The sequence below is a fragment of the Opisthocomus hoazin genome, chromosome 5, assembly GCF_030867145.1.
Source record: "Opisthocomus hoazin isolate bOpiHoa1 chromosome 5, bOpiHoa1.hap1, whole genome shotgun sequence".
Classification (NCBI taxonomy): domain Eukaryota; kingdom Metazoa; phylum Chordata; class Aves; order Opisthocomiformes; family Opisthocomidae; genus Opisthocomus; species Opisthocomus hoazin.
The window spans coordinates 17470648-17498627 of NC_134418.1; the positions used below are offsets into that span (position 1 = coordinate 17470648).

General features: G+C 41.9%; 2 long non-coding RNA genes across 2 annotated transcripts in view; both read right to left on the minus strand.

The window, feature by feature from the left end:
* Positions 1-27980, minus strand: part of LOC142361393 (uncharacterized) — a 54793-nt gene that overhangs the window by 24937 nt on the left and 1876 nt on the right. The window lies entirely within an intron of this gene.
* On the minus strand, positions 1272-27864 carry LOC142361537 (uncharacterized). Its single transcript, XR_012764155.1, has 4 exons — positions 27790-27864; positions 26643-26718; positions 6115-6207; positions 1272-4270 (listed from the first exon to the last, which is right to left on the minus strand). It is a non-coding gene; the product is annotated as an uncharacterized LOC142361537 (long non-coding RNA).

A 27980-nucleotide genomic window follows, 5' to 3' on the forward strand; every position in this document is an offset into this window, starting at 1 on the left:
AGTCAGCTGCCAGCAAGCTAGGGCTATTGAAGTTAAAAACCAACTGGTGGTCAATGCCAAAAGGTAGAGCCAACTTCTACTAAACAGCAGCAGGGTAGGAGGTACCATCTTGCAGAGTACTGAGGTCAAAAGCAATCCTGCCACACGTACCATGATGCCTGGAGCTTGCCCCCGCTGTGCAACTGCACCAGTTGGTCTTGGGGTAGGGGGGGAAGGAGAGCTGCATCTGTGCAATGAAATCACTGCTGCATGTATTTCCTTCCCTAATTTTGATCCCATGTGCACACGGGTAAGAGGACAGCCATGCTGCAATCTCATAGCACTTGATATGCATTGCCCCGAAGGAAGAAAAAAAAATTGTCAGAGTTAATTCTGAAAATAATTCAGCAAGAACACAAAGGCCATGTAGACGTGGCTTAATGGCACAAGTTTACATTTTCAAAACCATCATTTTGAATTTAATATTTTGATCCCATTAAAACAGAATGCACTCCTATTTTTCTAGGCAATGCAATTTCTACATGAGATGAAGCATAAGCAAACAGAAAATCTATGGTGGAGCAATTTTCCAGCTCAGTCCACGCTCCAGGAGCACTCCTGCATTCCTCAGAGCTAGGAAGCTCTTGCATGGTAACATCCATCCCAACTCCAGCGGCGCCCGAGACTCCCTGCCAGGCTGAGAGACGACAGCCTGACCATGGTTATTCGTGTCAGCGCTCACCTTGACCCCAGCTACACAACATACCCTGGGCAAGAGACCTCGCAGCACCTCGGCGAGTCCGGCGACCCAGGGGCACAGCAGATCGCTTCCTCCGCAAGAGAAGCTATCACAGAATCACAGAATCACAGAATAGTAGGGGTTGGAAGGGACCTCTGTGGGTCATCTAGTCCAACCCTCCTGCCGAAGCAGGGTCACCTACAGCAAGCTGCACAGGACCTTGTCCAGGCGGGTCTTGAATATCTCCAGAGAAGGAGACTCCACAACCTCCCTGGGCAGCCTGTTCCAGGGCTCCGTCACCCTCAGAGGGAAGAAGTTCTTCCTCATGTTCAGACGGAATTTCCTGTGCCTCAGTTTGTGCCCATTGCCCCTTGTCCTGTCACTGGGCACCACTGAAAAGAGCTTGGCCCCATCCTCCTGACACCCACCCTTCAGATATTTGTAAGCATTTATAAGGTCCCCTCGCAGCCTTCTCTTCTTCAGGCTGAACAAGCCCAGTTCCCTCAACCTCTCCTCGTAGGGGAGATGTTCCAGTCCCCTCATCATCCTCGTAGCCCTCCGCTGGACTCTCTCCAGTAGCTCTTCATCTTTCTGGAACTGGGGAGCCCAGAACTGGACACAGTACTCTAGATGAGGCTCACTAGGGCAGTGTAGAGGGGAAGGAGAACCTCCCTCGTCCTGCTGGCCACACTCTTCTTGATGCACCCCAGGATCCCACTGGCCTTCTTGGCAGCCAGGGCACACCGCTGGCTCATGGCTAACCTGTCGTCCACCAGGACGCCCAGGTCCCTCCGCACAAAGCCGCTCTCCAGCAGGTCCACCCCAAGCCTGTACTGGTGCATGAGGTTGTTCCTCCCCAGGTGCAGGACCCTGCACTTGCCCTTGTTGAACCTCATCAGGTTCCTCTCTGCCCAGCTTTCCAGCCTATCCAGGTCACGCTGAATGGCAGCACAGCCTTCTGGTGTATCTACCACACCTCCCAGCCTGGCGTCATCAGCAAACTTGCTGAGGGCACATTCTAACTCTTCATCCAGGTCGTTGATGAAGAAGTCAAACAAGACTGGGCCCAGTACTGACCCCTGGGGCACACCACTTGTTGCCACCCTGCAACTAGACTCAGCGCCGCTGACGACAACCCCTGAGCTCTGCCATTTGAAAGCACGGGGTTTCGCATTTCTGCCCCAGCTCCCCGCAGAATGACGAATGCATGAAGTCTCGCTCTGTAAGGCATTTTGTGGCCTGGGATCAAGATCTATAAATTGCCAGAGAAAAGACCATGGTCAACAGTCACACAATGAACGCTACACAGCAAAATTAAAATTCACTGTGGGGAGCAGAGTTTTCGAGCTTTCCTGAGGACCAGTCCTGAAGATCTGATAAAAATCAGAAAGTGATTGACCCCCTTTTATCCCAAATGCAAAGCATATTTCCTCATTTACATATACATTTGCATATCACAATATATGTTAGTGGAAAAAGTTCATCAAAGCAAACCTACATTATTCTAATACACACATTTCTTCCTCTGCAGAGTGGATGAAAAATAAAAGTAAGACAGATGAGTAGTCATGCTTTGCTTATTACTCTCATGATAAGGTTTTCAGATACCGTGGTGGTAAACCTATTTTGAATAGCAAGCATTTGCTTGATTCTATTATCCTACAATTTCTATGGGAGATTTCTTGTCACCTTGGAAATTATACACTTGGTTCTAGGAAGAAAAATTAGCTTTACTCAGAGGTCTCATTAATTTGGATATATGGCATACAGCATCTAAAACTAAAGCCTAATATCAACAAACTCAGAAGCAGATTTTACAACTGTTAAATATACATGTTGCAAAAGATTAGATTTACTGTTTTGCTCATATTGTGTTAGTCATTTATAACATTTGGGCATTGAGCAACATAAACTTATTTTACGGTTCTTTCATCCTTTCTCAGAAGGATTCCAGGCTCCTAGATAGGCAAATTCAAGACAAGGCTTTCTGGGATATAGGCACCGCATATACAAATGTATTACTTCTGATGGATAACACTCTTTTAAGGTCTTTTCATGATCCATTAATTTATGAATGACACAGCAGAGTAGGGATTGTGCAGGGCTTAATTTCAGTTATATGTTGATCTTTTTCCCTTGAAGCAGCTTTTATCCAAAAAGTAAGTAGGATTGAAAATAGCATGTTCTCTTAGATTGGCTCTGACAGGTCTGATAGAATTTAACTGTTTTATTCTTTATTTATCAAAAAGTGGGCAGTTGGGCCCATCCCTATCTATAAATAGGAATATGCACAGAAAAAAACAAAATAGCAAAGAATAATTCTTAGGCTTGCTTCATTCACAGCACAGTTACAAAAAGCAATGCAGTTGCTGTGGAACAAAATTTACAGTTAAGGAATGAATTATGCAAATAAATGCCACATAAAGATTAAGATAAAAAACAACTCGGCAAAACTTTTCGACAATGTACTGGCAAACTGACTTCATGGGAGCCAGATTTCCAGCAAAGCCTCCCACCTCCACCTTGTCAGTCCTAATCCAATTCAGGCAAACCAGAAGGAAGTTACTACTGACAGGTTATTTAGAGGTCAATGCAAAATTAGTCTCAAGGTCCATCTTATTCAAAAGAGTATTGGTGCTTTTGCTCAAAGAAGAGACCAAACTGTGATAAGCATAATTATGGAAGTATTCTTACTCCCTAAATGCTGCTCCCCTACAAGGACTGAAGTACAGGGAAATTTCCACAGCCCTCATAAGTCAGCTTTATAGCTAATACCTCAATGTTTAGTGCTGCTACTTATTTCTCTTTTCTCTCCCCTCTCCCTTTTCTTAAAGCAAGGAAAAAACCCAACAGCACTCAAAACTGAGAGTGAGAATCTGCTAGTAAGCTAAATAAGTGATGATAAAATTCTGACCTCAGGAGTTTTGGGATGCAAACATTGCCGCTAAACAGAATTTGGCCAGGTGCTTGCAGTACAACATTTAAAGAAATCCAGATTAGCTGCAATTACGAGATCTGTTTACTGCTGACAGGGTGTGGCAATATGCAAGAAACTCACGGTATCCTGAGAGGGAGTTTCTTAACTTCCTTTTCACTACATTCAGTGGTTTCTGTTTCACAACGAAAGTGTGAAAAAACGCTGACAATATTTACATTCAAATTTCTCTTGCAAATCATACTGGTCTTCAGGATCAGCTAAGACGAAGCTAACAGAAATTTTAGCATGACCACAATCTTTCTTAAACCCTCTTTTTCTTCCGCACGTTACCCCAGAGGCACTACCTCACAAAGTGCAGTCAGATCTTGGTTTCTTGAAGTTCTCAGAACCTTTTCAGGCATTACAATTGACGGTAATGTTCTTGCCATAAGCATAATTGTCCTCGAGAGATGAGATATCTATTTAACATTTGTATAATAATTCTTTTATCTCTTGTAATAAAACTTATGAAACGAAGAGCGAGGTTTTGTTCAGAATCAATCCCAAACATAGCTGTCTGTTCCACAGTGTTGTGGTTTGGCTCTCCAAAAAGGCTTCTTTACGCATCAGTAAATCTGTGACAGTTTGAGAAAAATAAAAAAGAAGATTCGTTATGAAGGTAAAATTGTCTGAAGTCCAGAAAATCATGTAATTTTCTTGAAACAAGCACACACATGAAATTCTACGGATAAATGGGAAATAGCTGCCAATGCACACCTCAAACATTTCAAATGGAAATTGTGGATCCTAAGCCATCTCCAAAAATATCCATTCATCAGTTTACAAGCAAGCCACTTGCAGTCAGTAAAGGTCTTATTTTATCGGCATATAGGACAGACTCATTTCTTATATATCCATTTTCAGTCCCCAATCACCTATTTAGAACTGATCTAGCTGAATTGTTTCAAAAGTCTAACTTGGAGACCAGTCACAAGATGAATTTACTACTACCTTACTACTATTTAACTTACTAGGCTTCAGCTGAGCACAGTAACAGAATGCATGCACCTTCTTAGACCACAAGCAAACATGAGGAAAAAAATAACCTCTGTGAAATAGAGTTGTTTGACCTAATGATTTCTGCCTTGTGTTGCCGATGGGCTACTGGATTGCACACAGATTCATCTCCAATGACATGGAGTAACCCATTAAGTCTCTGTAACTCAATTTCATGTCTGACTACATGGACAGAATTGAACTGATACAGTCTGAGCAAAGTTCCACATTGTCAAGGCAGCTACAGTCTTCCTAAAGTAATAGATACTTTTCCAAAAGCGAGAACACATTGCGCATTTATCTGCTCTAAGGCTTCATACAGACATAAATGTTACACTGCCCACTTTAACGATACCAGGATAGTTACAACAGTACAGCTGGTGTTGTGTGTTGCACTCGCGCTGGTATCAGCACAGCCGTACTGGCATAGTTACTTCTATGCAGAAGGAGTGCTGCTTCATTATTAGGGATCTTCAGCCCTATGCAATTACATCCATGTTTACGAGCTCTAGCAGTTGTCAAAATAGTTGGACCAGTACAAAAAACCCACCCCTATTTGTTAATTAAGCAAGGTCATTTTGGAACAATCAGTGATAGTTTTCCGATAGCGTGTAATCTAGCTTTCTCAGCCACAGCCTGATACATTTATAAGCCTCTTTATGTGCAAGGAAGGTGTAACAGAGATGCTGTTTCACTTGTAGAGAGCAGGCAGAATCATGCTGCTACAAATACAGGAAAAACACGTGGAAGGTAACAGAGAAAAGACAGCTAGCAGACTTTGCGCGAACTCCCAAACACACCAGTGAGTCACCTCCACAGAGAGCATCCTGACGACACAAAGTATGGCGACAAGAAAGTGCTGACCTAGCGTGGGAAACAAGAAATGTCTCACACTTGATTGCCAAAAGCTAGTTGTTTCATGAACTGCATATTGACAGCTTCAGTTTTTGCCTCCATTGAAAGAGCCAGCAGGTTTTTACTGTTCTGAATCCAAGTCCAAATAGTTATTTTGATTATAGACCTGAAATAGCAAATAACTTGTTGAAAATATGAGAAAAGCAGATTCACGCTGCGTCTCTTTACTTCCAGAAAAACATCTAGTGTTTATATTGTTTGAAGGCAAGTATCTGTGTTTGAAGACTGAAGACCTGCATGCTGCTGGCATAGCATGTAGGATTTTTAGAGCAGTGCAGTAGTCCATCACACGTCATTGACTCTAGTGCCAACAGTAGTAATTTTTTAAATAATACAATGGAATAGACATCGAGGCTATCAATATTTTGCACAATGGAGAAGCCATGTGGATAACGACCACCACCCAGGAGAGCAGTAATAGCTCCCTGTGCCATCACACTTTGACCAGAAGCCTTGTTTGTACTCGTACGTCGTTTTGTGCTCTGAGTTACAGCAGGATCAGGCTTACCAGCTCACTGCAGTCTCTGCTGACCTGGCAACTACTAGCAAGCAGTGTGCCTGAAGGACTGGTCCTTTTCCAGCTGCGAAGCCTTCCTCGTCACTACAAGGAGCAGAGAAAAACTTCAGATGGAGGCAGCTACAGAAAATCCACTAGGTGTTTTGGGGAAAATAAAAAAATCAGCTGGGGTTTGAGAGTCAAGCAAAGGGAAAGGGGTAGGGTGGTCACCACAACCCACAGACTGCACACATGCCGACACTAAGCTGCATCCAATGTTACTCTGAAAAAGTGCACTTTCCCCTTCCAGGACATCTATTAGTGCATGATGGCTTCTATAAGTAAGGGAAGACCAGGAGAAATGACTCAGTAGTATCTACAGATCTGAAGGTATTCTGGCAGCAAGACAGTGCAACAGGCAGCACAAACAGCATCAGAGTCACGACAAGCAAGGGCCAACCTAGATTAACCACACTCTCTTGAGAAGGAGCGGTGTGAAGTTTAGACTAGGGGTTGAAGAAGGAGGAGCACCTCTCTGAACATCTACTGATGAGGACTTCCTCTGAAGTTCTTCACATCTTCAAAGAGGCCAGGAAGGAAATGTGAAACAGCAACGAAGACTCGTAACAGACTAAAACAGATCCATGCAATTCACACTCAGGAACCATCCTTCAACAGGATTTTATAGTCTAAATTTCAAATAGGGCACAACGTGGGAGCTGGACATAGCAGCCACTTAAAACATCTCTTCATAACTTCCATCAAATGGTGGAAGAGGGGAGGGCTGGGGGGAGCAGGCTGTTCATCTAGTCGCGGTGGATTATCTAAGCGGATAATTTAGTCTCTGTTATATCTAAATCATGGCCTATTTATTTTAAAATCCAATAAAGGGCTAATTAGTGCTAATTACAGTAACAGGGAGAATGACGTGGCCATTCATACAAAAAGAACTTGGCAGAGACCAAACTCCACTTACACATAGGTCAGCAAAAAGAAAAGAGCTCACTGCACTTTGTCACATCTCATTTGGGTTGCCTTCAAAATGCTGAGCTAGAGGCAAAAGATACCACGGTTCATTTCCAATTCCCTGTCTAATCCTCTCACCCTTAATTCAGTTTAAAAGTTTAATCAGAAGTTCATAAAGCTCCAATATAAATTTTTAAATAAAAAAAATTAAGCACCTGCAGGTAAGCTTTTTAGGAACTCATGGCTGACCCAAGTTTCGTTATGAACAGGAACTTTTACAGTTCACTTTTCTGCAAATGCTGCTGTGATAAAATGTAACTTTCATTCCCTCGCCGTTGCTTCAGGGATGTGTCATTTATGGAAAATAAATAGAAGACTTCTATCACAAAGAAACCATGCTCCATTCGGGGTCAATGAAAATCTGCACCTCACTCTGGAGTTTCTGGCAGCATAGCAATAACTTAACTGCTAGAAGCCTTGGTACTAATAATGCAAGTATTTATAGATATTCTTAGTATACAAATAATGTAATATTTGCAGAAGGAGAAACCTGACTAAATTTGGGCTTTTCAATTTACTGTTGGTTGATGAAATTGATGATATTAATAGTTATTTAAAGAAGTCAGCCAGCTTGGGAATGCAGATTGCCGTAACGTTCTTACATTTCCAGGAGTCAAAGTGTTTTGACAAGATCTCTCTCTAAAGGCTCTTAAAGAAGCTAAGTTATCAGAAGGATGAAAGTTCTTTAGCAGAATAATGATGTGTTGGAGTGTAGTAATAAATTGTTTTCACCATGGGAGAGAAGCGATCACAGATTTGCACTTGAACATGTTCTCTTCAGTATATTCATAAATGATCTGGAAAAGGGAATCAATAACGAGATGGAAAAGTTTGCTGATGATACAAATTACTCAGAACAGTCAATACTTCAAAAAGGTGTCATAATACTGAACATTGAGTGATTTAGCAACAAAAATGTAGACTTTATTTAATATCGACAGATGCAAAGTAATACACATCAAGAAAAAAAAAACTAACTGCACATACACAGTGATAAACAATAAATAAATTATTTATTCTGACTTCAGGAAGCCTCTTGGACTCCTTCTCGACACCTCTCAGAAAACACCTGTCCAGTGCTTGCTGGCAGACAGAAAATGCAAACTACATGTTACAAACCATTAGACAAAGATGAAAAGTCAAAAGACAAAATATTACACTACTGTACAAACCCAGACTGCATACACATCAGAAATACTTCACCTAGATCTGAATAACCCGTGCCCAAAGGTTTATTAGAAGTAGGAATGGTATATGCTGGACAACACAGAAGAATAGCACTATACTACTGTAACTGTATGAGGATGGAGGAAAATACTTTTCAACTTGAAAAAGAGATGACTAACGAGAAATATGGTAACTGTGTATAAAACTGAGAATAGCATAGATAGTAAGTATGGAACAATCATTCACTATTTCTCATATCATAAGCCTTATCAGGCACCAAATATTGCCATTTAAATCGAACAGAAATATTTTTTCACACAATTCATCACTACACTGTGTAGTTTATTGCTGCAAGAACGTTGTGGCTAACAAAAATATAAGTGGTTTAATAAATAATTAGAACATTCTATAGCGAAAGGATTCAGCAAGGTCTAATAAATATATAACGCACTTAAATCTACAGTTCAAGCCGTTACGTGCATTGTGCATAGCTGGAAACTGGGGAAACTATCACTCAGTGCTTGTCCTATTCTCATGCCTAAGGAACAGTTAAGAGACCGTACCCTGCTCTGATTTAGTGTGGCCATTCTTATCCTATTATTTAGACCCAAAAGCCAGAAGTTTCATGATGTAATTATATCTGCCTTCAAGAAACAACTTAAATTTGGCTTCTATTTTCAGCACCAGGCAGGAAAGCCATTAATTCTCTTGCAACAAATAGGGGCTGAACACTGCTGGCACAATTGTTAACTCCTTCCTCCACAAAGCATATTCTGTACTGCTGCAGCAATCCCTTCTGACTTCAGAATGAACTCCACTCCCTACCTATTCTTCGTCTGACTGCGTATTCAATTGATCTCTCATCTTGTTCCTCATTATGTTTATCATATTGTACTTTACTGATTCTTGCATACGGAGGAAGCTTTTGTGTTCTGTTAGACATCTGACAGTATATTACATGTAACCTTTAGTCACATTGCATTGTATTTAAAAGCAATATATCCAATTCTTTTACATTCGGCAGTACAATTTTATTTTCTGAACTGACTTTTTATTCAGCTTTGTCTCCCCGAACATTTCAGAGCATGAAAAATTACAAATCGTTCCCAGGATGTCATATATATATGGATAATACATTTTCAACATCATATTCATCAAACTATTTATATCAACCGTTTTACTGAACAGATACTTACATTTAGTTGGTTAGGAAAATAAGGTTTTAATTATAAAAACAGTAGTTAGATGGGTACTTGAAGCTGCAGTAGAAAAAGGAAGATGTGAGAAAGCCATGGCGTACTCAAGCTCTAAAGCAGGGTTTCGCCTCAGCACTAATGAGCAGGCAAGGTGTGCAAACCCAGCCCCGTCCACTTCTCTCCCCTAAGCAAGCTTATGCACAAATTGAACTGAAGAAAAAACAAGAGTTACAGATAATGACTGAGTTTTTTAATAGAGTTTACATGCTTCACTTCCACAGCATTTTAATGAAATTCGAATGCCTAATTCTGCTGGGTTCTTTAAAAATCCCAGTCCGCATCACCAGATGCATAAACTATGACTGAATGCTTTCTTTTAATGTTTCCCAGTCATAGGGCAGATGAACTACATTCTGTATAAATTATAAACTGCATTTACAACAACCTAGTAAAGTGCAGGAAGGCCTGGATTAACCCAAAACACAAAGGATGATTTGTAAAAGCTGTAGATCCCGACTGGCCTTCAAAAGGTAGACAGCAAGTGAATAAACACCAGAAGCCTGGTTCTCAGAATAAATCAAAAATTCATTCCCAGAAACTTTAGAGCCTTTGAAATACTAACTTTGCAGCAACAGAAACACTGATACAAGAAATATGTATTTTAGTTCTTCATCTTTTTGCATCAATGGATCCAAAACTACTCTGCAAAGTGTGTGTGGACACATTTGTCACAGGGCAGAAGCTCTGTGAGCAACAAAGGCCAAGGGGAAGGGCTGGCGGGAGACCTTGCAGAGTAGCAGTCCTCCAGAGATGCTGACCCCCATGAGCGCCAGGAGTATGGGCACTCCAAAGAATGTCACCCCAGTTCAGGCTGACCTAGTTCGATTTACTTGCTCTGAATAAACAACAGTAAAGAGAGGTTCTTTTGACACCTTAGGAATAAAAGACTCCTTTTAAATTCTGTGTATCCTGTAGCGTTTAGGTCAGGGAGGGTGATTTTAGGGTTGGAAGCTGCTACGACAAGGTCAGATACAGAATCTAAAAAGGAACGTCACGCAGCACACAAGTCTGATGTGTTTTCTGTATTTTTTTCAGTGGGTCTATTTATTGAGAGATTGATTCTGATTGTTTGTATCAATACCATGTTATCACACTCTGCTTCTTCATTTTGATAATTAACGGCAAGCTTCTCGAATGCTGGCTGAAAATTTTCCTAGGCAGATATTTTTTTTAGCTTGGCTTCCTGAGGAAACAAAGCTTGCGTGCAACACGCTGTCTCTCTGTCATGTCTGTTCAGTTTCAACCAAAGTGAACACAGTAGAGATTTTTAAAATAGTAAGATCTTACAACAGACCTCTACAACATTCAGCACATCACAGAACACAGCTCCCAAAGCCATTAATTTTGTTGTTAGCAGAGGAGAAGGGCAGTCGATTAGGTTCAGCTGGTAGCAGCTACTGACCATGGTGGACACATACAGGTTGGCCACCTAGCACGCATGCATCTCCAGAACAGCATCTGCTGTGTCATTCCCAGTCATTAGGCCAAGAAACGGTAAAAAACCGTTGGAAAAAACTAAGTGAAACACCGTGGCAGAGGAGCTAAGGGGAAGTTAAGCATCTTACTATGAGGACACAGAAAGACTGGAAGGTACTGGTCGAAAGTACTGGAAGGAAAGTGGTAGAGGGCACTTCAGTGTGACAAACACGAGAGAATCGCACCTCATGAGATACAAATCAAGAGCAAATCAGTCCTCACTAGTTCTGCCATTCAATAAATTATCTGGATCTGTTTTTCCCTTCATCCCTCTCAATCCATCCATCTCCAATTTTACAGCTTGACTTACCTTTGCTTGCAGCTCCTGTGTACAAACTGCTGTACAAGCACAAAGATCTACAGATAGGTATTCAGTCACCTGTTAGATGATGGGTACAGGATAAGTCCTTGATTAAACATACATATATAGATCATAAGCCAATCTTATATGTGATGCAAACCAATGACATATGATAAACCATATGATAGATGATATGTAAGGTGACTTATACGATAAGCCGATATGTCTATTCACATAGACAAGCACCAGTTCCACTTGCACACAAGTAGTAATTGAAAACATGTCCCTCCATTGGACCCATAAAAAGAAGACGTAAGGGCTCACGTAAGATGGAGGCTGCCTTTTCTTCACACGCTTAAGAAGAAAACACGCTGATGTTGGTAGAACAGCAGGTGTCTTTTCACCACTTTGTGGGATGATAATAGGTTGATAGCCTCAGCTTCCTGTATGGAAAGGAGGATCGTCGTGAAGCATGTGAGTACTTTCACACGTGTGCAACAGAGAGTGGCATAAGACCAGAGCCACCTGCCAGCGCTGGCAGACCCCTTTCCCTCTCAGAGGATGATGATAGGTAGCCTGGCTTCCAGTAACTCCTGACATTCCTCTTTCTGCTCACTGCCATTTGCAACTCAACAGAACCAAAACAATAAGAAAAGCTATTGCATCCTCCCTCTCCAGTACTGTATTATTACTAAGGTTTCTTATTTTCACTCTGGAGGGGCAGTTTTGCTAAAACAAAAGGCGAGGAGGGCTGCCGAAGGACAACCGGACTCGGAGGCGACACTGCTGCAAGCACAACAAACCTTTTGTCAGCTGCTGCATGCAGCCAGCACACCGGCACTCGAGCAGCCTGCGTGGCAGCTCTGCAACTCCACCAAGCATCACGACTGGCATCTGCCCGTTGCAAAAAAAGAAATTGTGTTTATCACCTATAACTCTTACCATAGCAAAATTAAGGCAAGATATTTATAAATCAGTAGAATTTAAACCAGAACAGGCAACCTGCTGTGTTACCTGTGACATAATGCTCCACCCATTTACCACTGCTTTCCCCAGTTGGGTCATGCAAAAAAAAAAAAAAAAAAAAAAAACCAAAAAAAACAATCTTGAAGAAATTAAGTTAATATGAATGCCAAAAAAGACTGTGATGCCCCTGCCCCAGGCTCCAGTAACGACATTGAGTTGATTATATATGCCCAAATGATCATAATTACAATCTCAGATATGCCCAGATGTCATAATGAAGGAAAGCAAAAAGACTTCAAAGTCCTTGCTACCCTGACTTAGGGAAGAAACCATTTGATCCCCCAGCCAGCTGGGAGATAGCAGCTACCTAAAAAAGAGGACTTCTCTCTGCTGCAGAGAACTGGCCCTGTCTGTCCAAGGTTTTATGGCCAGCTACGCCCATCCCTAAGGCTTTAGAGAAAAATGAAATCAAAATATCCAGAATTAACCTAGGGAATCAGCCTCTTGCCTTTTGCAGGCAGCCAGCTGTAGCCCTAAAGCACGAGACTTTTTTTTTTGAAGTCATTGTCTTAACACAGAGCTGAGCATGTGGAATACACTGAGGGCAATGAGAGCTCTGTTTTCCTCCACGGCTTATGAGAGAAGGGAGTGACAAAGAACAAATATAAATTCGCAGATGTACAGATTGCATAGAAGAAACAACCTCCGCAGCCATCCACGGAGACACTCGCAAGCCTGTTCCCAGAGTCAGATTAAAGTGTATCCTATTGGATTAAATTCCTAGCAATGGCAAGTTTACCACCTACCTACACTGCGAAATTATTCTTATGTGTAATCACCCTCACTGCATCTTTATAATGATTGAATTCTTCAAGCTTTGATTTCCATCCATTGGATCTGTTCTATCTTTTTCTGCAAGACTGAAATATATACTTGATTTAGTTGTTCTTTTGTTCCTAATACATTGGTAATGCCTTCTTATTGTCTTAAACTCTACTGGCGAGTAATAATTCCTTACTACCTTTATCTTCTCTAAAAGTCATTTACATTTTGTAGATTCAATTTTCATTCCCACTTATGCCCCCCTTTTCCATACTTAACATACTGATTTCTTGTTTAATTATCACCTTTGTGCCTTCCTTACTAGGCTAGCTTTACTCTCCAAGGTGACTTACTTGTGTGCTCATTAAAGCGTAGCCTTTAGAACACCCAGCAAGATTTCCTTGAGAAGTCCCATTTTCCATTAAAACTTCCCCTTTTAGCACTTAGTTAGGGAAACAAGTTGTCCTGAAAAACCGGTCAATTTTATGTTTCACATAATACCGCCTGGTGCCAAAGTTTGTCTCCACAAAGTAGAGGGTACTGCAGTACCCACAAGTTTTTGGGCGATCAGTGACTGACGCTGCTTGAGACATCAGAAAGTCCAACACCGATATATCTTATGCTTGGTGCGGACATATCCATCTTATGGTATCCTTGACATTTTCCTGAGATCAGACCTTTACAAAATTTAAGGTGTTCTTCTTCCTAATGAAGTTCAGAAAAAGTCCTCATTCTGGATTTACTCATGGCAATGTATCCTTTCCTCACGCATAGTAGACAAGTCCTACAAAGTGGTGCTCTCCACTGCGACCGAATTTGTCTTCTGTGTGTCTGTAACAAATGCCCACCAGTCACACATTCTGCTTTGCTGTTAGTAAAATGGACAGAAATTTGTGTCATTTTCATGCAACGCTAGAAATTCCAAATATATCCTCATTTAAAATTTTGAAATGTTTAATTTTTTTAAATTATCTTTTAAACTGCTATGGAAGTATTATTTCCCTTTAACATAGCAATTAAATTAAAATTATCCTTGCTTTTCATACTTTGATATCTGTAAGTGCAATATAATGCAGAGAAATCAACTGCACAGTTTTCATCGTGCAAGCAAACTGTCAATGATAATGGTGGTGTTTTCATTTTGGGGTTTTTTTCACTCTGGTACTTGGATTCCAAAATAAAACAAGAGTAGCAATGAATATTGATCAACTTTTTACTACCCAGTACATCAAACATTATACCGAAGTTGCTTTCGTTAAAAAACTGCAGTACTTGGAAATATTTTTAGATATTTCCTGGCTCCTCTAAAACAAAACAGATTTTTTATCCCACCACAAGTTACTATAGCATATAGTAGATATATATAAAGATATATGTACAGAAAGAATTATTATATAGATAAAGCTATATGTACAAACAGAACTAAAAGACCTAAGTACCACCATGTTCAAAGAAAAAAAAAAAATCTGTAAGTACCTTTTTTTAACAAAAAAATAAATACAGGTAGCCTCTACTTACTCACCAGCACTACCAAGACGGAGCCATTCAAGTCATGACTAATCACTTAACTGCAGGCAAGTTTACTCACATCAAAGGAAAGAAACCAAACACAAAGGCCTAGGATGTCGTAAGGATCACAAGGAAGCTGGGCAGACACAATTTCTTCTCTGAAGTTTTGGGTAATTTCTCTGGACTCTTGCATTTCTGAACCAAAGTGAGAAGCGAAGAGAGTGCACAAATGCCAACTAATTCCCAAGGAGGTATGACACCTGTAGTCCCTACTCTAAGAAACATCAAAAGTGTATTAAACAAAAATATCACCATGGCAACAGGGGAGTTTGAAGGAACCCCAGAATATGTTGTGGCTTGTTACAGCCTCCTCCCAAGGCCACTGCTCAGGGTTGTTAGCAACATGGGTCCAACTCTTCAACAGAAGGAAAGAGCTGTACACAGGTCTCCCATACTGTGGATGAGTGCTGAAGTATTTGGGCTTTAGGATAAAATAACAGAGCACCTCCCTTTTCTTCCTGAAGCTTTGTGAACTTCTGTGCTTTGGTTTCATTATACGTAGTCAAAAATGAAACAGTACTATTGAGGGTAAAAGGACCTGGGAGTACTGGTAGATCGCAAGCTGAACACGAGCCAGCCTGGTGCTCTTGCAGCAATGAAGGCAGATGGTGTTGTGGGCTACCTCAGCAAATCTGCAGTCAGCAGACCAAAGGACGTTGTAATTCCACTCTCCTCAGCACTTATTAGGCAACATCTGGAATATTGTGTCCAGTCTTGGTCCTTCTAGCTCAGAAGAGACATTTAAAAATTAGGTCTAGCAGAGGGCAATCAAGACGATTAGAGGACTGGAGAACTTGACAGACAAAGAAAAGTTGAAAGAACTGTGTTTGTTCAATGTGAAGAAAAGACAGCTGGGGATTGAATAGTCTTCCAACACTCACATGGTTGTTATAGAGATGATGGAGATTCTCTTCAGAAAGATGCCCGGTGACAAGAGGCAACAGGCACAAGCTGCTTCAGGGGAAACCCATCCAGGTATAAGAAGAAATTCTTCATCATGAGAGCAACCAAACTTTGAACAGGTTGCCCAGAAAAGTGGGGGAACTCCCTGGAAATCACCAGGCCTGACGAGCCCCTGATCTAAGGTCCTGCTTTCAACAGCGGCTTGAGGCAGATGATCTCCAGAGCTCCCTTCAAACCCACGATTTTCTACTGTGTCCTCTTCTACTTTTCTACTCCATAACCGTCAAGGTTTTGTTCTGACTAGAAAACACAAACCGAACAAAAATACTCATTGCTACTAGAAATACATAATTTTCAGGTAGGGCTCCAGACTGAAAAGCAGACTTGCCACGTAGTTTTAGTTCAGTTTCATCAATGTGTTATCTCTCCATTCACCTTCACCAAGGACTTCCTAAGATACTGCTCTAAACTTTGTTGGTAAACATAGACAGAAACAATTAGCTGATTTTTGATGTCTTTTATATTATACCTCAAATTGTTGATAGGTATTTATTCAATGCAATCCTATTTATTTACAAACCATGTATACTGTATGCTGCTTCCTCAAACACAGTAGGAAGCAAACAGCAGGAGACAGTTTCTTTACTCACAGTCCTAAGCACCTCTTCCTCAGGGTTATGTTGCAAGTGGTCCTCAGGCTGACGGGCTTCCTTAATCCCTTTTCTGTGCATTTCTGTAGTGCTCCTGCCCCTTGCACACATCCACACAACCACAATAAAATTGATCCCATTATTTTCAGAACATCAAAATAATTCCTCAGATTGGCTAGCTAAGGCCTTACCATGACTAGCACACAGCCTGCTCTGAAAAGAATAGTTGAAAACTGGGGAATTTAAATATTTTGTTTCAGTTTGCCTACACAGCAGGCCTGAAACAGCTTCAGAATGATGGAGTACAACTGCGAAACCACATATTTACACGCTTGTAAAACACTTACCTAACCACTGCACAACAGTGATTACCATCTCAGCACTATGCACAAACCTCTGTATTCTACATTAATTACAAAATAGATAACTTACAGAGTTCTACTGGTAGCCAAAACCAGACTCCTCTTCCATTTGCAACATTTCAAGAGTGAGCTCACAGAAAAGACTTTTTGGACTACTACTCACTATCTTGGGTGAATATATTGGGTAAATATACAGGGCCATGCTTTGATGAAAACAAAGAGTCAGTACCAGAAAATTTTACAGGTAAAAAATTGGCTAAGTAGGAAATCAAGAAAACGGCACAGCCATGCTACCTTGTCACCTGCTTCACTTTAATTCATGCCCACATGACAAATGTATACTTTATCAATGATAAAGAAATTATTATACATGTTGGAACAAAAAGTAAAGTATATTTACAAAATTGGAGACTGTATTTTCAACTCTAAAAGAAATCTTAGCAGATAAAAAGAGGATGAAGCAGGAGAGAAGCACTACCATTGTACACAACATTACCCAGGGCAAAACTAAACATTCTGGTTATCACAGCAAGGTATCACCTTGCTGTATGCCTCTAATAAGCCTGACTTGGAAAAGCATAAAATCCAATGGAAGCTTTATCAGGCATCTCTCATAAAAGGCTTGTGACAAGAAATATGAAAAACAAAAATTTTGGTATTTGTCCTATGTCTTCCTCCATGCTTCAAAAACACAAAGGGGAGAGCATGCTTTTGCTCATTACTAATACTGTTGCTGACAGCCCTGATGTCCTTACTTAAGAAAGATGTCTGAAAACTTGAAAGAAACTACAGGGAAAACTGGTGATACAGAAATCTTGCCTCGCGGTTAGAAACTAAAGCAACTCAATAAGATTTGCTTAACAACAAAAGAAGGTTGAGATGCCTTGATCCCAGCCGTTCAGTATTTTCATTGAAAAATGTCCAGTGCTAAAGGCTTTTTTAATCCAGCAAAGATTCAACAAGTTAAGTCAAAGCTAAATTCAGACCACAAATAAAACCACTTCACCTGAACACTGAGTGTTGGTATAGATGTGGTGGACTCTCTGTTCTCTGAACTCTTTAAATACGAACCAGACGTCTTTCTAATGAAGTTCACCTTGAAATAATGGTCTTCAAGCAACACCTACAGAGCGATGCTCTGTGGTCAGTGGTAAGGTTGGATGGGGTTACATCACCAAAACGATTGGGCTCTCGCCTTAAAGTCTGTGCAGCAATTACATTAAGACGTGCTTGAAATTCACTCTAAGCGTATTTTGCAAATAGTTATTCAAGTGTTACAACACCCTTACTGACATATTGAAAGTTATTTTCATGTAAATGGTCTACTTCAGTAGAGAACATTTTGACTACTGTCCTAAGACTCACATATTTAAGGAATTACAGATTAACTGGGATATGGGAAAATGCATATATAGAAATTCAGCGGCTGACCTGCTCAGTGCTAGCTATAGAGGTCCTACAGGGAATGAAAAGTATTCAAGTAATTCTCCAGTGTCATACTTGCCCGAAACCCCGGTTTCTTTTTATGAGCTAAGAATCTTTAATATTCTACCAGTGTTTAGCTATTGAGTATATTATTTTATAAGGCTCTGCAAAGAACAGACCCTGTTTAGTAACCTTTCACTAAACCCCTCACAAACTCAAACACTGGCGAGAGAGTAAGAACAAAACTGCACATGAATGTTATCAGGAAATGTATATGTTTATTACTTTCCGATTTCCCCAGCACTTGACAGTCTACTTGATAACCATTGAATTTTCATTACTTTCATAGATTAGATCAACTCCTTTTAGTTCAGAACATGAACAAACTGAAAAGTGAAGAGCCAAAATAAAACTCCCTTTCATAAAGCATTTGTCTTCATACAGAACTCACCAGCATAATTACGCCCCTATAGTTCTGATGGTATAACTCCCCATGTGGACGCTTGAATTCTACAAGCACTCATGCAAGATTAAAAAGCATCCACAAGGCATAATTATCCTACTGTAGTCTCTGGTAAATTTCCTCATATAAAGAAGACCTTTCAACGTTGAAAAGAGAGGTTATTTGGGAGGACAAAAAAGGAAAAGAAGGAAAAGCCCTTTGATTTCCTAGTGTAGAAATTTTATGAGGTTTTCTGCTCTTCAGTTACAACATACTACAGAAGCATGCACAAAAAAGATTAAAAATATGAAAACAAAGGTTCCTCGGATGATTCATTTTGACTGACCTCTGGCCAAAGCACACTGACCCAAAATGATATCACAATTACTCAACGATATTTACCAAGGTTTGGCAATTTTTAAAGAACTAGGTAATTTTCCCTTTTAGTATCATGGGTACAATTGATTTGTGGCATATGTGATCATCAATTCTGCAAAGCACCTTCTGTAAGCCATACTTAAGTAGCAAACTGTTTTGTGCCACTGCAGAAAAATGGATCTCAACTCTCAATACCATAATGAGAAAGGAAACGACAGAATTGCAGTAGGTTTTGCATTCTCTGTATAAAAGATGAACATTATAGGTCTGATCTTACCCTAGTTCCTTCACCTTGCAGCTATGTGGTTAGAAAGCATGACTTCCAGTGCTCAGATTAAACTTACAGAAAAGCTGAACATATGAGGGTAGGGGAGGTAGTGATTAAGGCATCCAAGCAATCATAATTCTTTTAAGTAGAAGTGTGCATAAAGAGTTAAAAAATGTAGTGTCTGCAGAAATAAACTAAATTTAACTCGAGATTTCCCTCAGGTTCTCATTATAGAAGAAAATTAAGTTTGCCTGGATGACTTTAACTGTGTTTTCTTTTTTAATATATTTCATTTTATTGAAGTGAAATTTTTTCACTACATTTCCTAGGTTTCAATTATTCTTTTGTATAGCTAATGCACTTCTAAAATATTTTAACATGAATATTCTAATACATTCAGCTTTTACGTAAGTTTCTTGGCAAGGATTTTTCTTGGATTTCTTTTCTTTACAATTATTAAAAATGTTATACATGAGCACTAAGAAAGAACCACACAGATAATACGGTTTTAGTAATCAAAATATACAGGACAAAATGAGCATATTGCTTTTCAATGTCTTTGTAACATCATAATAGCATGAACGGTCAAAAGTGATGAAGCTTAACACTGATTTACAATTGTTCATTAGATCAGAGATGTAAATTCTTTGTGAGAGAACTCAAGACTTCTTGTTTCTGAGTCCCAGCTAGAGCTAGGCATACTTAGAAGGAAAGTGGGAAAGAAGGAAGAGGGAAACCAGCTGGAAAATAAGTGAGAACTTCAGTATCCGCCACTCTGTGCTGTTCAGAAATTTAACTTAATAACTTCAAGTTAAAAAAAAAAAAAAAAAAGAAAAAAAAAGCCAAGGGTGGAGAAGGTAGCTGGAACATGGCTCATCAACAGCCAAGTGTGAAGCAAGTATCCATTCACTGTACAGCAGAGCTGAGTCCAGCTCTGCGTTGCCTCCAGAATGCCTCTGCCTGTCTCTTCTACCTGCCAGAGGCGCAGCCCTCACCGCCAAGCCAGCCTTGTCTGGGTCCATCACCCACGGATGCTAGGGTATTTTGTAAAAGATGCTGCACACCCTCAGCAAGCGGGAAGGAGAGCATCCTATCCTCCAGTGACCTCGCTGCTCCCGACTAGCTGAGCTCTGACAACACGATGGCCAGTCTCACAGTCATTGACCCCACCTTGGTTACTGGATATATACTCATAATTAATAACAATGATATGGTTAATGGTTTTCTTAATTTTAACCTGCATTTCTTCAATTCTAGCCTGTACATAAAAGTTTCATTAATTTTAGATCTACAGTGAATCTGAATGGTCTGTACTGCTAATTTCTGAGATAATTCCGTATTAATTAAAGCAGCAGATTTCTTACGGAATCTATTGAAAACAATTTTATTGAAACAGTGGGTGGTGGTGTAAAATTAGGGAACATCCATCTCGCACTCAAAGAGGAAATAAGGTCAAGTACAAGAGAATATATTTTCATGTATAAATCATATAGGTTGCCTTTGCTTTTAGTACAAAACAGATGCTATGGCTCAGAAGGGGAACCTGCTCCCCTACCACCTTTCAGAGGTTTAATAGGCAAACTTTAATAAATCTTCTTGTAGCAATCTAAAGCTCTTACTTCAACAGCCTGCTGAAGTGCAAACATATACTCCTTCTGTTTAACTTGCTACACGGTCTGTGCACTCCCGCACAGGGGCAGACCTAGCTACAGACACACACTCGCCTCCTCCTGCTGGATCTGTCATGAGGGCTTCCTACAGGATTCAGCGAATGCTCCTTCAAATCCTCCTTGCTCAACAATTTCCAGAGTCTCCTCGGGTCTCTTACCTCGTCTCCTAAATACGGTCAGACTACAGTACGCAACTCTTCAGAACAGATTATTCCAACATGGAAGCATCATGCAGTCGTTCTTAGCCAAGTCAGTTACAGAAGTTTCTGGAGACCTATCCAATGATCACTGAGATCATTCCTTAAAATTTCCAGGAGCCTCCCACACCGCAATATTCAGTTATATAAATATACACTGAATGCTCGTGCAATTAGTAGAGATGTTTCATGAATTCTTCAAAGCAGAGCCCAAACTTACACCCAGAGCTGTGAACACCACCTTCATGTTTGGTAAATAGTGGCAGCTGCATCTGTACTGTACATAGAAAAGAGGATGAGAAAATACTGTGTTCTGACGATAGTGGCACGCACTGCTGGACAAACTCTTCTTCTGCACACAGCACATAGGAAAAAAACAGCAGTAAAACCTTAGTATTCTCTATCCTTGGAATAATTTTGGTTTATGTCTTAGCAATATAACGAAATTAACCAGCCGTATTATATGGACTGTTAAAAACGCTACCTGGTACGTGACTGCACCAGCAACAACACAAGCTTTAAAATCCTACAAGCCATTTTGAGAATTAAACAGAGACTGACAGTATCTCTGTTCTGTGGTGCCAACTTTTTGAACACTTTGCATTTGTCATGAAACATGTGATGGTGTTTGTAGCAGTTGCCAGTTAGCACTGGTCCCCTTTGTGAAAGCTACTGCTTAAACAAAGAACTAGATACGGTCTCATCCTCAACAAATCTGAGGTGTATTTGCTCCACTGGTGAATTACTGCTATCCTGGCTAGGAGGCGGAAAGTGCGCAGGATTCTGCAGCACACAGAAAATAAGCTCTTCACAGTTTTGCAGGCTGTGCACACGGAGCCATTCTATCACTTTTCAGCAACTCCAGCTTACATTATATCTACAGACCTACAGTAAGATGAGATAGTCACAGTATTTAAACCTTCAAACAATCTACGCTGCAAATCTGCCAGCCTCCTGTTCCTCAGAATGTTTCATCTCAGCTAAAAATTATCAGTTCAGAGGGATGAGAGCACAGAGGTATACAGCTGACTGTAATGCATTCCACCAGACAGCCTTTATGAATTTTTTAGCTGAACTTTCTTCTGTCCTTGTTGTTCTTGCCAACCACACGCAGAACATTTTAGAGACAATAGCAATTCCCAGGAGGTTTACATGCACTATTCAATTCCCAACAATAAAAAAAAAAATATCCTTTTTCTAAACTGAGTTTCATCTCATATTTTCCTTCACCCTAAATTACAACTAACATCCAGAACTTGCACTGCATAGCTGAGAAACTAGTAGAAATTGCCACATTCAATTAGCACAGCAGAAGCAGCAAACTAGAAATAGGATTTCATTCACTTTAATTCACTAGTTGGTTGCCATAAATACTCGTCTGTAAAACATGGAATTCTGAATACTCCACAGACATTATTTTCCTTTCATGAAGATGTTTGTTTACTTTGGTACTGATTCTCTTGGGAGAAACTCTAATGACTTCCACTACCCAAAAAACCCCAAAACAAAAACGAAACAGAAACTGTCGCTAGCAAGCAAGAAAATATTAGTCTAACATGCTGGTTAAACTCCAGGGCAAAAAGGAGTAAAAACAGAGTAAATTACTGCTTTGCATTCTTGCGACCAGAACCCATATCCTTCAAGTCCAGCAGACAGCATAGCTCTCATGATGGAAGTTGGGCTTTGAATAAAGGAAGCAAGCTGCCCATCTCCTGTGAATTTTAAGATGTTAAGATTTTTAGCTTTAAAAACAAACAAACAAAAACATAACATGGGCATGGGAACAACAGAATGAAGCAAACTACCCCAATCCCTGGTGCTAAATCCTCCCACCGTTTTTAATTACATTCCAACACACAGAGATCTAACAAAAGTTTCTTTCCCAGTTTTGTCATACCCGGACGATTAATATTTTTTTCTTTTAATGAGAAAAACTACCAGGAAAAAAGGTAAGCTACTGTGACTCAACAGAACTGCTCATTGCTGAAAAAGACTTGCCTACCTCCTTCCTAAGAATGCAGGATTATTATTTTCAGAGTTTAAAAAAATCAAGCACAGAAAAACAGTAAATGAAACACATTGATATAAATCTTCAGACCTCTTTTTCCTGTGAAATGTCAAACCTCATCATCTGCTTTACTATATGAATAACCTGCAGTCCCAGACTGTTTTCCGCATTTCCATGGGAGGAAAAAGTCATTAACAAAAATCAACTTTAAGGTTAAGAGGAAGCAGCTCTAGCAAAAGTACGTGAATTGCGTATTTTTTCTACCAGTTCGAACAATGTGCTGTTCCTGGAATGCATACGCAAGCCCGTTTCAAAGCCTGAACTGAGGAACAAAGCAGATACATGTCACAGACCACAGGCCAGCAGACCATGCACTCCCCTGAACAGCCTGATCACAGGGAAGATCAAGACGAATCTCTTAGCAGAGCCCTTTGCGACCAGTGCAGGACAGACAGAGCTACCTAAATACAGAGTGCTCAAAAAGAGCCCTGGAAGAGGAGATAGTGTGGAATGGGGAGAAGGAATAGTAAAACAGTAAAGAGAAAACAAGCAACAAGAAACAATCAGAACCCGTGATTTTCTTGTAGCTATAGAGCCTTGGAAGAGGGGTCAAATGGAGTAGTAAATCACTGTAAATGGTGAAAGGCCTATAAATATTGTGGGCTGTGGAAAGAACAATTTGTTGCATTGCACGCAGCCGATGAGTCTCTGTGTTCAGCCGCTCCACAAGAAAAAGGTTTTTTGAAGTCAGTACTATCTGTAGCCACGTTTACTTTTAAGTATAACATGCAAAAATTCATCAGAAAATCTGCTTTCAGTATTGGAATAAAAGCAAAGATAATTTTCATGTGCAGATGTTATTTGCAGCCCAAATTCAAAATCACAGCCACAGTGATTTTCCAACTAGCTAATACGAGGGAAACAGCAGATTCTAGCAGCAGAGTTATTTTCTTTTTTATACGTTAGGCTCCTGATATTCTGGTGTTCATGTTAATTTACAAAATGAGGAAGCACTTCAGTAACTCTGCATGCGCATAGAAGTCTACATGCTATATCTAAACTTTTACATGATTTCTTATATGTTCCCCAAAACTGTAACACTTGTTTAGTGGTGCCTAATTAGGAAAAGGTATGGATCCTACCCCTAAGCATGTACACTTTTTAAAGAGGCTAAACCCACAGACTGTTCTGAAATGGCCAGCATCTCAGCACAATCCCTTTCAGCTCTTGTAACAGCTAAAAGTTTTTTTGTTCAAGCAGAAAAACAGAATTGTGGGCCAAAATCCTTTCTCAGATCATAACACCCTGTCGCTAACACTGGCCAATAGCAGGTGTTATTCTCCTGGGTTTATAAAAAGGAAAGAAGCTGTGCATAGTAATTTCTAGAAGGGACGATAACCACTCAGGGGCAAAATTTAGAAGCCGCTGCCTTGATGATCCCTTTCATGTCACCCAAATGGAACCCAGAAGAGCTGCTTTGTAATCTTTACCATTTATTTGATCTGTCTTCATGTAGTGTAATTTTATATAGTTTATTGTCATTTGTCTTTATATTTTCTCTTCTGTAGCATTTCTGGTTCAATTTGTCACACAAAATTCAGCACACAGAGGATGATGCAGAACACCAGACAAATAAGACAGTCATTGTCTTTCAGGCACTGACAAAACCAAGAGAGTTGTCAGCCCCAGCTCTGCCACAGGCCTCCCAGGTGAAGTTGATGCCTGGAACATTTGTTGCAATGAATACACAGAAGCAGGCTGATTAATGGCCACAAGAACCATAACTTAGGTATATTTGGTTTTACCGTACCGACAGCTTGCTTTGCAACATCTGTTTTTTTCAATTTACATATTACATACAGCGATATCGCATATGGCTTGGCATTCGCTTCCCGTTACATTTGTCGTCTGGCCTGAGCAACGCATCCCCGCTCCGTGACTCTTGAGCTTCCCCAGGTCCTTCAGATGAGGGGGGGTCAGCCAGTGTGCTCTCTTCTTCAGGCCCAAGCACGGGGTCGCTTTCCAATGAGAACCAGGGAACGTGGGGTCCAGGTATCCCACTACCCTTAAGGGCTGGAAAGGCAAATCTAGGAAATTCCTGAGCTGCAAATAGTTGAGGTCACTGAAGGCAGCACTATAGATGCTTAGCCTGTTCTGACACATTTGTTTAGCGGACTGTTTTCAGACACTATTACCTTCCTCCTAGCCCAATCCAAAAAAGCTCTCAAACCTTCCCTGGAAAGGGGCAGGTAAGATAAAAGAAACTATGAAGGAATCAAGTGAATACAGGGGAGAAAAAACATTAAAGCAAGAGGGTGTGAAGGCCAAATGGTCAAAAATTAAGAAACTAGGAACTAGAGGGAGAAAACAAACAGCGCCAAGGACAGCACTCGGCACTTCTTGTTGGCAACAAGGTGCCAGTTAAGAGACTTGATTTGGCAGAGGAGAAGCCAGAATTTGTGGTCCCAGCATAGACCAACTGGTCTTGTATCAGAGGCAGAAGAGACAGGATATACAGCCCAAAGGATTCTTGGTTTGACTCAGTACAGCTGTTCTGGCTTGTATCAGAGTCAAGAAGCATACGCCGCAAGACTAAGGAGCACCAAAGACCTCTGGATTCTGCAGCAAGGCACAGCCAGATGTTTTCCTCATGATCAGCAGAGAGAGATCAGGTTTCTCCCTCCAAAGGTACCTGTGTTAGGGTAGGATGAATCATCCTTTGGTAGCACCTGTCTTGTGTTTGTAGAAGATTACGCAGCTAATGCAGAGCAGATGCTTACTTTTTATATGGTTAAAAATAGGTGGGATTCACCCCACGAAGGCTATTTTAATAAACACATGGATGACTGGGGTAGGTGGCTACCATGGTAGAGATAAGCTGTCACAGAGGATGTGAGTACTGTTGTCTTTCAGTCAGTTTTTAAAAAGACTACTCACAGACGCCACGATAGCTGTTTTGAAGGAAGAATCGCTCAAATTTGGGCTTAATTTAAAGGTGAGGGACAGGGAAGCTGACCGCTTACAACAAAAAACAAACTACTAAATGAGTTCCTACACACTTTGTAGAAGTAGGCAGCTGCTCACTGGAGAGACAAGGTGCAGCGCTGCTTCCACCCTTGCTAGACACCTGAGAACGCCCCAGGTCGACGACAGCTGCTGTTCAGGCTTGCACGTAGCCGAATGTCAGGCGTTATGACATGGGAAGCCAGATGCTACCAGTTCTGCAGCTCACAAAACTAATGTTTACGAGGACTGCGCCGTGAAGCAACTCACTATTCAGAGAGGAACCATTACTCGGCTGGCAACATTTACTCAGCGTGTGATCATCTGCAAGGCCTTGGTCTGCACTCCATTTTTCACCACTTGTAAGACAGACGGCTGCAGAGTTCTTGAAACAGATGCCAATATAATGAACAATTCTGCAGTACTAAGCCATAATACAGCAAAGATAAATACGTATCAACTATTCTTCCACGCTGCAAATGTATTTTCATCTTAACCCTACAAGATGGCATGGATACCCAAATACACACACTCACACAGGTTCACAGTCACACCAGAGATGACTGCAGATGCCGAACTCATTTTTTTTCCCTCTACGTTTTATGTGCGTATAGCAAACACAAACAGATTTAACAAATAAAGAGTTGTTACACTGGGTCAGACCAAAGGTCCATCGGCCAAGTGGAAAGCAGCCATCCAGCCTTTGACAGTGGCCACGAACGGATGCCTAGAAAAGAGTACAACAGGTCAACCATGTAACCACACTTCCCCAACGTACTCTCACATTGAATGGCCAGGTATAATGCTCTCGCTGCTGAGCTACAGCCTTCCCAGAGCACAAAGGGAGCATGCTTATTTTAGCCTTTTTCGGGGATACCGACATCTGTAACAACATTACATCTATAGCTGCCAAACTGTTTGTTTGTTTGCAATAAACAGCTGCTGTGCTTCCACTGGACGGCAAGGGCGAAACCCCACCTTTAACACCGCCGGCCCAGGAAACACCTCCAAGGCACCACCTCCCCTCAGCACGGGCCTGGCCCGAGCTCTGGAGGGTCTCCGAGGCGCCCCGCACACGACGGCCACGCCTTGGGGATCCGGCCGAGGACGGAGAGGCGACTGCCGAGACCGCACCCGGGAGCTGGGGCACTCCCCACCGCCCCGCGGGGCCCAGCGCGCCTCAGCAGGGCGGAGCCCCCGCCGCTGCCTCCCCACCCGAGAGGGAACGGGAGGCCGCAGCTCTGTCACCCCGGGCCCGCCCCTCCAGCCCCGCAGGGGCCGAGCAGCCGTGAGCAGGCAGCGAGCCCGGCCGCGGGCGGACGGCGGGGCGCGGCGGGCGGGGGGACGCAGCCCTGCGCCGTGCCCGCTGAGGGAGCACCGCCCGGAGCCGGAGTGGGCGGGGCCCGAGGCGGGGCCTCCGCGCTCGCGCCCCCCCGCCCTCCGCCCGCCCGCGGCGCGCGGCCCTGCGTCAATGCAAATGAGCGGCGCGGGGCCGGGCGCGCGGGGCGCCCCGCCTGCCCGAAGGAGCGCCTGACAGGATCGCAGGCGGCGGAAGAAACCACCGTCCCAGCCTCCCCCCGCCCTGCAAGCGCAGATAAAAGACGGTCGGACCCGCTGCCGCGAAGCGAAATAAAATCATGCTACGTCAGGTATTTCCCGCTTGAGGGTGGATACGTCGTCGCAGCCTAGTGAGTGCCTTCCTCACCCAGAAGGCCGGCAGATCGTCAGGGCGTTACTCAAAGGTTGTCACGATTCACCCCTCCCCTTTCCCCCCCGCCGCCTAAGTGGTAGCGCTCACCCGGCTCGTCGGCGCGCGGGCGTTGCTCAGCGCGAGCGCCCACCCCCTCCGGAGCTCCGCCAGGGACGGGCGAAGGGGGCGGGGTCCCCACTTGATGCATTATTCATGAGGGGGCGGCCCCTCCGGCTCATTACCAAGGTCGCCCGGACGGGCAAGGGGGTGGGGGCGTGACGTAACTATGACGACTGTTC